This window comes from Phacochoerus africanus, chromosome 5 (assembly GCF_016906955.1).
Source record: "Phacochoerus africanus isolate WHEZ1 chromosome 5, ROS_Pafr_v1, whole genome shotgun sequence".
Classification (NCBI taxonomy): Eukaryota; Metazoa; Chordata; class Mammalia; order Artiodactyla; family Suidae; genus Phacochoerus; species Phacochoerus africanus.
Genome location: NC_062548.1, coordinates 73,504,370 through 73,515,465, shown reverse-complemented (window position 1 = coordinate 73,515,465; position 11,096 = coordinate 73,504,370).

Below are 11,096 nucleotides of genomic sequence, written 5' to 3'. Positions count from 1 at the left end.
AATGCTATTGGCTTTAGATAATAGCAGGTGGACTGTTGGGTAGTAACACTTTCACTCCCCCAAAGGTGGGTCACACATCCAGGCCATGGTCATTTATTTAATATGGATTTATTAAGCACCTGCTTGTGCAGCATATTCTTCAAAATACATACAGAGGAAGTAAAATCTGTCTTCAGGGAGAAAATGATGGAGTAATATAAAGCAACTTGGAGTTCCCATTGTGGCTCAGCGGTTAAAAACTCTACTTAGTCTTTGTAAGGATAGGGGTTTGATCCCTGGCCTCACTCAGTGGGTTAAGGATCTGGCATTGCTGCAAGCTGTGGTGTAAGTCATGGATGTAGCTTGGATCCAGTGTTGCTGTGGCTGTGGCACAGGCCTGCACCTACAGCTCCAATTTGACCCCTAGCCCCAGAAACTTCCATATGCCACAAGTATGGCCATAAAAAGAAAAAAGAAACTATAGTCCCATGAAAGAGCACAAGAGCAATTTCTTCATAACTGATGAGCGTACACAGAATGAACACCAACTCCATGAGTGAATACTGAAGGAACCCAAGTTAGGGAGAAGTGAATGTTTTCATCTTTATTTATACTCCACTTTTAGTATTTAATTTATACTCTATAATTTTTTGTATTTCACTTTTAATTATTTCAACAAATATTTACTATGTGGCTACTAAATGCCAAGCCCCATGCTAGACTCTGGATACCTAGTAGGAAGGTTTTCCAGGATATGTAAAATATTACCAAGAGAAAGTTAATTGAATGTAGGGACAAAGGAATATAGACTACAAGGATACAGCAAAGCAGATCCAGTTATAGAACTAAACAGTAAACCATGACCACTTACCATCCCCCCACAACTAGGGCACATGATGTGTGATGTTGTGGATATTATAAACATTTGTGTAATAAACCCAAACAGCACATAGAGGGTTATGCTTTTCCATATAAAAGATCGCATCTCACTGAAGCACAATATGTAGTAATTCTACTGGAAAGGGGGTGGGGTGGAGCTAGGCAGCATAGTTCATCTCGGATACCAAGCTGTCTGTGAATCTGGTTTAACCTAGGGACGTATTTTGTCATATCTGAGAATGCAGATGGACTGCATGGATTTTAAACAACTCCAGGTTTCTCTTTGGTGCCGTTTTAATAAATATTTAGTGACAGTGAACTCGGAATTATAATCTTTGGCAAGGACCTGGGGTTTAGCTGCCATTCTTTTTTTTTTTTTTTTTGTCTTTTTTGCTATTTCTTTGGGCCACTCCCGCGGCATATGGAGCTTCCCAGGCTAGGGGTCGAATTGGAGCTGTAGCCACTGACCTACGCCAGAGCCACAGCAACGAGGGATCTGAGCCGCGTCTGCAACCTACACCACAGCTCACGGCAACGCCAGATCCTTAACCCACTGAGCAAGGCCAGGGACCGAACCCGCAACCTCATGGTTCCTAGTTGGATTCGCCAACCACTGCACCACGACGGGAACTCCTAGCTGCCATTCTTAATTGGTGGCTAAGTAAGATCTGAGGCTCTCAACTTTCAAAGGGTTTTTGCTTCATTTTAACGCAGCTCACCAAGGTGGAGTAAGAGAGCCCGTGGCCCACTTGGTACACCAACTCCCACTTTACAGCAGAAAAGGGACTTGCAGTAACCACGACAAAGTGTTTCTGTACGGCAAATTTGGGGAATCAAATTTTGGACAGTGGGGTTGTCTCCTCACTTATGAACTTGGGGATAACATGGAACTACCTACTTAGGTAATAACTTTAATGTTGGAGATTTTGATCTGTAGCCCTTCTCTCTTCATAATTAGCTAATAGGGTCTGTTGTATATAGAGACCATTTTTTTTTTTGTCCAGGAAAATAAAGCCATATCATTGGAGTAGAAGAGAATTTCTACATTAAAAAAAAAAAAATAGCAAGAGGCTATGCAATGAACTCATCCAAAGATAGTATCAGATTTTTTTTTAATGAGTGGAAAAGTACTGCTGTCAGAGCTCAGTCTGGATCAACCCTCAGGAAAGTTGTTCTCCCTATTCTAGCCCATGAGGTAGAGTAGCAGTGCCGAATCAATTTGTCCATGGGCCAGACTGAGGAGAGGTCAATAAAATTTGCAGACAGGAGTTCCCGTCGTGGCGCAGTGGTTAACAAATCAGACTAGGAACCATGAGGTTGCAGGTTCGATCCCTGCCCTTGCTGAGTGGGTTAACAATCCAGCATTGCTGTGAGCTGTGGTGTAGGTCGCAGACGAGGCTCAGATCCCGAGTTGCTGGTCTGTGGCTGGCAGCTACAGCTCTGATTAGACCCCTAGCCTGAGAACCTCCATATGCTGAGGGAGAGGCCCAAGAAATGGCAAAAAGACAAAAAAAAAATTGCAGACAACATGATATTATTCTTTCCACTGTAGGCAAACCTTATAGCAGTGACTTGTGGTGGAATTTTTTGTTTGTTTGTTTGTTTTAGAGCCAAAACCTTGGCATATGGAGGGTCCCAGGCTAGGGGTCGAACCGGAGCTGTAGCCGCTGGCCTACACCACAGCTCACAGCAACACCGGATCCTTAACCTGCTGAGCGAGGCCAGGGATCAAACCTGTGTCCTCATAGATACTAGTCAGATTCTTTTCCACTGAGCCATGACGGGAACTCATGTGGTGGAATTTAAAGACCATCTTGTCCTTGTGTCAAATGCTGATCTGAGAATCCTGGATTTGCATGAAGTGTTAAGGAGCTGGCATAGAACTTAGGTAGAATAACCAATTTTAAAAAAATAGACTTTTAATGTGTATTAGGGGAGGCACAAGTTGACCTTATTCAAGAAGAATAAACAAGACTCTGGCTCTATCTAAACAGAACCAAGTCCAAGGAATAAAATAATAAATAATAGATGCAATTAATAAATAAAACTGGGGATTGGAGTCCATCGTTCAGAAGAAGCATTAAAAACTCAAGAGGCAAAAAGCCCCCATGGATGCTCTATTTAGTTCATTTTAAAAATTGTCTGGGCAATGGAGGACCACAACTGGGCTCTAGTTAGAGATTGGCCTCGTGTTTATGAACACTGGGGCTGTTGATCTTGTTTCGAGAGAGCTGGGGGAAGTGAACTTTCTTGGAGTTATTTAGCATTTGGTACCACACAAATTCACTTTCCAGAATAACCACTCAGAAACCTCTGCCATATCATCGGAGTCAAAGAGAATTTCTTTTACTGCCATGGTGAAGGTTCGATCCCTGGCCTGGGAACTTCCACATGCATGGCACAGCCAAAACACAAATAAGACAAAACAAAATAAAACAATCAGGAGTTCCTGCTGTGGTACAACTCAATCAGCAACCTCTTGGGAGACCTGGGGACGCAGGTTCAAAACCTGGCACAGTGGGTTGAGGATTCAGCATTGCCGTAACTGCAGCTTAGGTCCAGCTAGGATCGGATCCCTGGCCGGGGAACTCCACATGCCATGGGGCAGCCGAAAAAGAAAAAAAATAAAATCTCTAAAAACAAACAAAAGAACCTCTTCCAAAGTCTGCCCTTGTTGCCAGATTCCATTCTCACTAGAAGTTATTACTGAAGTTAAATTTTTTTTTCCAGTTTGTTTGTTTTTTAGGGCTGCACCTACAGTATATGGAAGTTCCCAGGCTAGTGATCGAATGGGAGCTACAGCTGCCAGCCTACACCACTGCCACAGTAACACCAGATCCAAGGTGCATCTGGGAACCACACTGAAGCTGGCAGCAACACTGGATTCCCAACCCACCGAGTGAGGCCAGGGATCAAACCTGAATCCTCACAGACACTGGTCATATTCTTAATCTGCTGAGCCACAGTGGGAACTCCCTTTTCCAGTTTTATTGAGATATAATTGACAAACAGCACTACGTAAGTTCAAGGTGTGTAACATGATTTGTCTTACATGAAATGATTACCCCAGCAGGTTTGGTGAACATCCATCATCTCATATAGTTCTCATTAAAGACATAGAAAAAGGTAGCCAAGGAGATTTCATCATGGCTCAGTGGTTAACGAGTCCAACTAGGAATCATGAGGTTTCGGGTTCAATCCCTGGCCTTGCTCAGTGGGTTAGGGATCCGGCGTTGCCGTGAGCTGTGGTGTAGGTCGAAGACGTGCCTCGGCTCGGATCCCGCATTGCTGTGGCTCTGGTGTAGGCTAGTGGCTACAGCTCTGATTAGACCCCTAGCCTGGGAACCTCCATATGCCTTGGGAGTGGCCCAAGAAATGGCAAAAAGACAAAAAAAGGAAAAAAAAAGGCAGCCAAAATAACTCACTTGGGAGACTGTTAGACTGAAGAGACAGAAAAAAAAAATTTTTTTTTCCCTTGGGATGAGAACTCTTAAGAGTTACTTAGGAGAGTAGTTACTCTTAACAACTTTCATTTATAACATACAGCAGTGTTAATTATCTTTATTATGTTGTACATTACAACTCTAGTACTTATAAGGGGAAGTCAGTGTCTTTCTTTTTATTAACTTTTTTTTGCTTTTTTTTTTTTTTTTTTGCTTTTTAGGGGGTCATGTGCAGCCTATGGAGATTCTCAGGCTAGGGGTCGAATCAGAGGTACAGCTGCCGGCCAACACCACAGCCACAGCAACTCTGAATCTGAGCCATGTCTGCGACCTACACCACAGCTCACGGCAACACTGGATCCCCAACCCACTGAGTGAGGTGGAATTGAACCTGTGTCCTCATGGATACTAGCTGGGTTTATTACCACTGAGCCACAATAGGAACTCCTAGAAGTCAGTGTCTTTTAACCACCTTCATACAATTCCTTGCTCTCCCACCTCTGGTAACCACAAATCTGATCTCTTTTTCTATGAGTTTGTTTGTGAAGTATAATTGACCTGCAACTCTATGTTTGTTCCTGGTATACAACATAGCCATTCAATATTTCTATACCTTTTAAAATGATCACCTTGCTATGTCCAGTTACCATCTGTCACCATACAAAGATATTACATAATTATATTCCCCACATTGTACATTTCATACTTGTAACTCACTTATTTTGTAACTGAAAGTGTGTATCTCTTAATTTCCCTCACCTATTTTTTCTCCTCCCCTACTGCCCTCAACCCCCAAGTAAAATATTTTTGAGAGCATGAAAAATGTATATGGATGGACCTAGAAACTATCATGCTAAGTGAAGTCAGTCAGACAATGAGACACCAACATCAAATGCTATCCACTGACATGTGGAATCTAAAAAAAGGACACAATGAACTTCTTTGCAGAACAGATACTGACTCGCAGACTTTGAAAAACTTATGGTTTCCAAATGTGACAGGTTGCGGGGTGGGGGAATGCACTGAGGGTTTGGGATGGAAATGCTGTAAAATCGGGTTGTGATGATTGTTTTACACCAATAAATGTAGTAAAACTCATTAACTATTTTTTAAAAATGTATCCTAAACCTTACCTTTCATGAGGTCTTGAGTGGCTCCTTACTGTTTTGGTTTTTCATAGCTCCTTCATTTGACTTGTTAAAGGTTATTTTGGCTACACAAGAACTCTTAAACCAAATGTAGGAAAAGTAAGAAATATATTTCTGGTAACATTTTGAAAATAAAGCCTGATTCTAAATTATACACTGTTATGGGAGAACCTAACTTTCAGAACACTACAAGTGATGCTTCTACTAGTTCTCAGCTAATGCCAAGTTGCAAATATATTATTTTCCCTCAGCACTAGGAGAGGGTGTAATGCTGAGGTTAAGAACTGGCTCCAAAGCTAAAGTGACCTGGGAGGGATTCCTGGCTTCCTCACTTATAGATTATGTCACTCCCATAAGTGCCTTACCCTCCCCAGCTTCAAAGTCCTCAACTCTATAAAATGTGGAATTGGAGCTGTAGCTGCTGGCCTACACCACAGCCACAGCAACGCCAGATCCAAGCCAAAGCCAGGGGTTCAACCTGTGTCCTCATGGATACTAGTCAGATTCATTTCCACTGAGCGACGATGGGAACTCCCTGGAAGTGGATTCTTTTTTGTTTGTTTGTTTGTTTTTTGGCTTTTTAGGGCTGTACCGGGGGCATATGGAGGTTCCCAGGCTAGGGGTCTAATCGGAGCTACAACTGCCGGCCTATGCCACTGCCACAGCCACAGCAACGCCAGATCCGAGCCGTGTCTTCGACCTACACCACAGCTCACGGCAATGCTCCATCCTTAACCCACTGAGTGAGGCTAAGGATTGAACCTGAAACCTCATGGTTCCTAGTCGGATACATTTCCAATGCACCAAGATGGGAACTCCCCCAGAGTTGGATTCTTAATTCACTGCACCACAGCAGGAACTCCTAGTACAACTTCCTTTTGAGTAGTGCTTCTTACTTTCAATTTTATTGAATCCGTGCATTTAAGGTATAATACCTCTTTTTTTTCTTTTTCTTTTTTTTAGGGCTGCACCCGAAGCATATGGCAGTTCTCAGGATATGGGTCAAATTGGAGCTATAGCCACTGGCCTACGCCACAGCCACTGTAACTAGAGATCTGAGCCACATCTGCGAACTACACAATATTTCACGGCAATGCCAGATCCTTAGCCCACTTAGTGAGGCCAGGGATCGAACCCGAGTCCTCCTGGATCTTAGTTGGGTTCATTAACTGCTGAGCCATGAAGGGAACTCCAAGGTATGATACCTCTTATAAGCAGTATATTGTCAATTTAACATCATCAAATATCCAACAAAACAGTGTTTATCTTTTTTTTTTTTTTTTTTTTTGCGTTTTAAGGCTGCACCTGAAGCATATGGAAGTTTCCAAACTAGGGGTCAAATCAGAGCCATGGCTGCTGGCCTACACCACAGACACACAACACCAGGTCCGAGCTGAGACTGTGAACTACACCACAGCTCACGGCAATGCCACATCCTTAGCCCAATGAGCAAGGCCAGGGATCAAACTCACAGCCTCATGGATGCTAGTTGGGTTCATTACCGCTGAGCCACAATGGGAACTCCCACAATTTTTATCTTTAAATAGGAATATTTATTCAATTTAAAGTTAACATAGGAGTTCCCGCCATGGCTCAGTGGTTAATGAATCCGACTAGGAACCATGAGGTTGTGGGTTCGGTCCCTGCCCTTGCTCAGTGGGTTAAGGATCCGGCGTTTCAGTGAGCTGTGGTGTAGGTTGCAGATGCGGCTCGGATCCCCCATTGCTGTGGCTATGGTGTAGGCTAGCAGCTACAGCTCCAATTAGACCCCTAGCCTGGGAACCTTCATATGCCACAGGAGTGGCCCAAGAAATCGCAAAAAGACCAAAAAAAGAAATAAATTAATTAAAAAAAATAAAGTTAACATAATTACTGATATGTGTGGGCATAAGGGTACCAACTTATAATTTGTTTTCCATTTTTCCCACCTGCTTTTTCTTTTTCTCTCCTTCCTTGATTCCTTCCGTTTTTTTGTTTTTTGTTTTTTTGTCTTTTTGCCATTTCTTGGGCTGCTCCCTCGGCATATGGACGTTCCCAGGCTAGGGGTCTAATCAGAGCTGTAGCCACCAGCCTACGCCAGAGCCACAGCCACAGCAACGGGGGAACCGAGCCGCGTCTTCGACCTACACCACAGCTCATGGCAACGCCGGATCCCTAACCCACTGAGCAAGGCCAGGGATTGAACCTGCAACCTCATGGTTCCTAGTCAGATTCGTTATCCACCGCGTCACGACGGGAACTCCAATTCCTTCTGTATTAATGGAGTATCTTCTATTAGTCTAATTGTTTTCTCCTCTATTACCCGATTTTTCTTTTAGAGATTACTCTAGATATTATAATGTTCATCCTTGATTTATTAACATTTCATGCAAAATAGTAACTTTTCTCTTTGCAAGACAAGGCAAGGAACTTTGAACACTTCATTTATCCCCTCCAGACTTTAGTGTTACTGCTGTTGTGTATTATAATTCTATATATATTTTAAAGCTCACTAGACATTATTACTTTTGTATAGTTAATATTCATGCATATTTATGCAATACTAACCCTTTTCATTGTTCTTTATTTCTTCCTGAATGTCTATACTTCCTACTGGGAAAATTTTCCTTTGGTCTGAAGAATTCTCCTTAAGGCAATTATCACAGTGTTAGTGTCTCTGGAAGTGTCTTTATTTCTTGCCTTTATTTTCTAAGATATTTCACAAGTTATATATATTTTTATTCATCATTTTAAAGATGTCATTCCATTATGAAAAGTCAGTGTAAGTCTTGTTGCTATTCTTTTGAAAGGAACATATTTCACTCAATTGCTTTCAGATTGTTCTCTTTATCTTAGTTTCCCCCACATACCATGGGTCCATTATGACAGGAGCCTGGAAATGATTTTTCTTTGTATTTATCCTACTTGGGATACAGAGTACTTCTTGAATCTTTAACTTAATATATTTCATCTGTTTTGGAAATTTCTTGGCCATTATTTTTCAAATCTTCTTTTTGTCTCATTATTTCCTTCATCTCCTTTTGGGAGCAATTATACATGTTAAACCTTTTCACCATGTTCCAGATCTCTTTTTTGTGTTTTTTCCTATTTTTCCAAAATAAAGATCATCTGCGATATGTTCCTATTGTTCGCTTTTTTCTCTTTTAGGCCTATATCCTGGTATTCCTGATAATTTTTAAATTGAATGCCAGATACTACAGACAGATATCTATAGAGGCTCTTAATAGGCTCTTCTTAATAGTATTATCTTCTTCTAGAGAGAATTTACTTTAAATTTTTGCAGGTAGTTAGAGTTCACCATCTTCCAGTCTGGAACTGAACTTATGTTAAGCTGTGTGCAATCTTTGTAACGCCTACTCTATGCTGGCTTACCCTTATTCCCTAGAGCATAGTGTTTTATGGGACCAGTATTCATTAGGGCTGTCCAAAGAAAGAGAACCAATAAAGTGTGTGTGTGTGTGGGTGTGTGGGTATGTGTGTGTATATATATATATAGCCAGCAAGCTGCAGATCTGGGAAAAAATTGCAGTTTGAGTCCAAGAGTGGTCTGCTGGCAGAATTTCTTCTCCCAGGAGGATCAATCTTTTTCTATTAAGGCTGGCTACTGAATGGATGAGACCTACCCACATTGTGGAGGGTAATTTACCTTACCCAAAGTCTACTGATTTAAATGTTAATCTTGGAGTTCCTTTTGTGGCTCAGCGGTTAATGAACCCAACTAGGATCCATGAGGATGAGGGTTTGATCCCTGGCCTTGCTCAGTGGGTTAAGGATCTGGTGTTGCCAAGAGCTGTGCTGTAGGTCACAGACACGGCTCGGATTTCACGTTGCTGTGGCCAGGCAGCTGTAGCTCCGATTTGACCCCTAGCCTGAGAACTTCCACATGCCGCAGGTGAGGCCCTAAAATGCAAAAAACAAAAACAAATAAACAAAAAACCCAGAAAACAAACAAACAAAAAGTTAATCACGTCTAAAAAATACCTTCACCAAATAACTCAATTAATATTTGACCAACTATCTGGGTACATTGCTTAGCCAAGTTAACACATAAAATTAACCATCAGAGTCCCAGTGGAAAGCCTGGAGTGCTGGACAGTGCCCCTTCCCCACAGTGGGCCCTGAACTCCAATATTTTTCTCCCTAGCCTCATGAGTCTGCCAAAAGTATTGATAAGCTTCCCATTCTCTTAGTTATTGTGTCTTGCTCAACTTCTTGGCCTCTGCCCTGAGCTGCTTAAACACTGAAAGATGTTTCAAGGGGAAAATGGCATAGAATACCGGTTTTACCCAAATGCATTTTCTCTCTCTAGATACCTGGCCTCTTATATCCTGTCTGGCTTGGTGGTTCTCTGGTGCCTTTGAACAGGTATTTTCATGTTTTATCTTAGTGGGAGGATCACTGAGATGATAAAGCATTAATAACTCTTAATAAACCTCTAGTGGAACAGTATTTCCATGATTTGAAAAATAATGCCTATTATATTGAATAATATTTAATAGGGAAATATTAGAGTGGGGTCCTCAATGACATATTGGGAATATGGTTCAATGTTATCTGTGTAACTAACAGGACACAGTTGCCTGTGTCCCTCCTCAGATTTAATGAATTAGAACCCTTGAGAGTTGAAGGCAATGATGGTTAAGAACATTGAACGAGGAGTTCCCATCCTGGCGCAGTGGTTAATGAATCCGACTAGGAACCATGAGGTTGCAGGTTCGGTCCCTGGCCTCACTCAATGGGTTAAGGATCTGGCGTTGCCGTGAGCTGTGGTGTAGGTTGCAGACGCAGCTCGGTTCCCGCATTGCTGTGGCTCTGGCGTAGGCCGGTAGCTACAGCTCTGATTAGACACCTAGCCTGGGAACCTCCATGTGTTGCAGGAGCAGCCCTAGAAAAGGCAAAAAGACAAAAAAAAATTGAACTAGCGACATTTTCATTAAAGACAGGGATGCCAGTTGTAAGAGCAAAACATTAACACTATTCTTGAAGTTCTATGTAGATAATAAAAATAAGAAATTAAGAGGCAGAAATATTGGGTTTCATAATTATTATTTTCAGATAATATATACTATCTATTAAAAATCCCTTCAGGGAATTCCTGTCATGGCTCAGCAGAAACAAATCTGACTAGCACCCATGAGGACACAGGTTCGATCCCTGGCCTCACTCAGTGGGTTAAGGATCCAGTGTTGCCGTGAGCTGTGGTGTAGGTCATGGACGCGGCTCTTATCTGACATTGTTGCTGTCACTGTGGCATAGGCCAGCAGCTACAACTCCAATTTGACCCCTAGGTTGACAACCTCCATATACCTCAGGTGAGGCCCTAAAAAGACAAAAAAAAAAAAAAAAATTCCTTCAAGCTAATGAGGTTAGCAAGATGACTAGATATATGTATATAATAACATATTACATATATGAAATGTGTGTTACATATGTTTCCTATATGTCAGTGAACAGATATAAAATATGACAAAAATGTTAATACAGTAGCATCGAAAAATATAAAAACATAGTTCGGAAAACAGAACTGTGCAAGATCTATATGATCAAAACTTTCAGATGTTATTCAGGAACATAAAGAAAGTTTTGAATAAATAGACATAAATAGGAAGTCCAACAATGTAAAGGTATAAACATTTTATAAATTAAT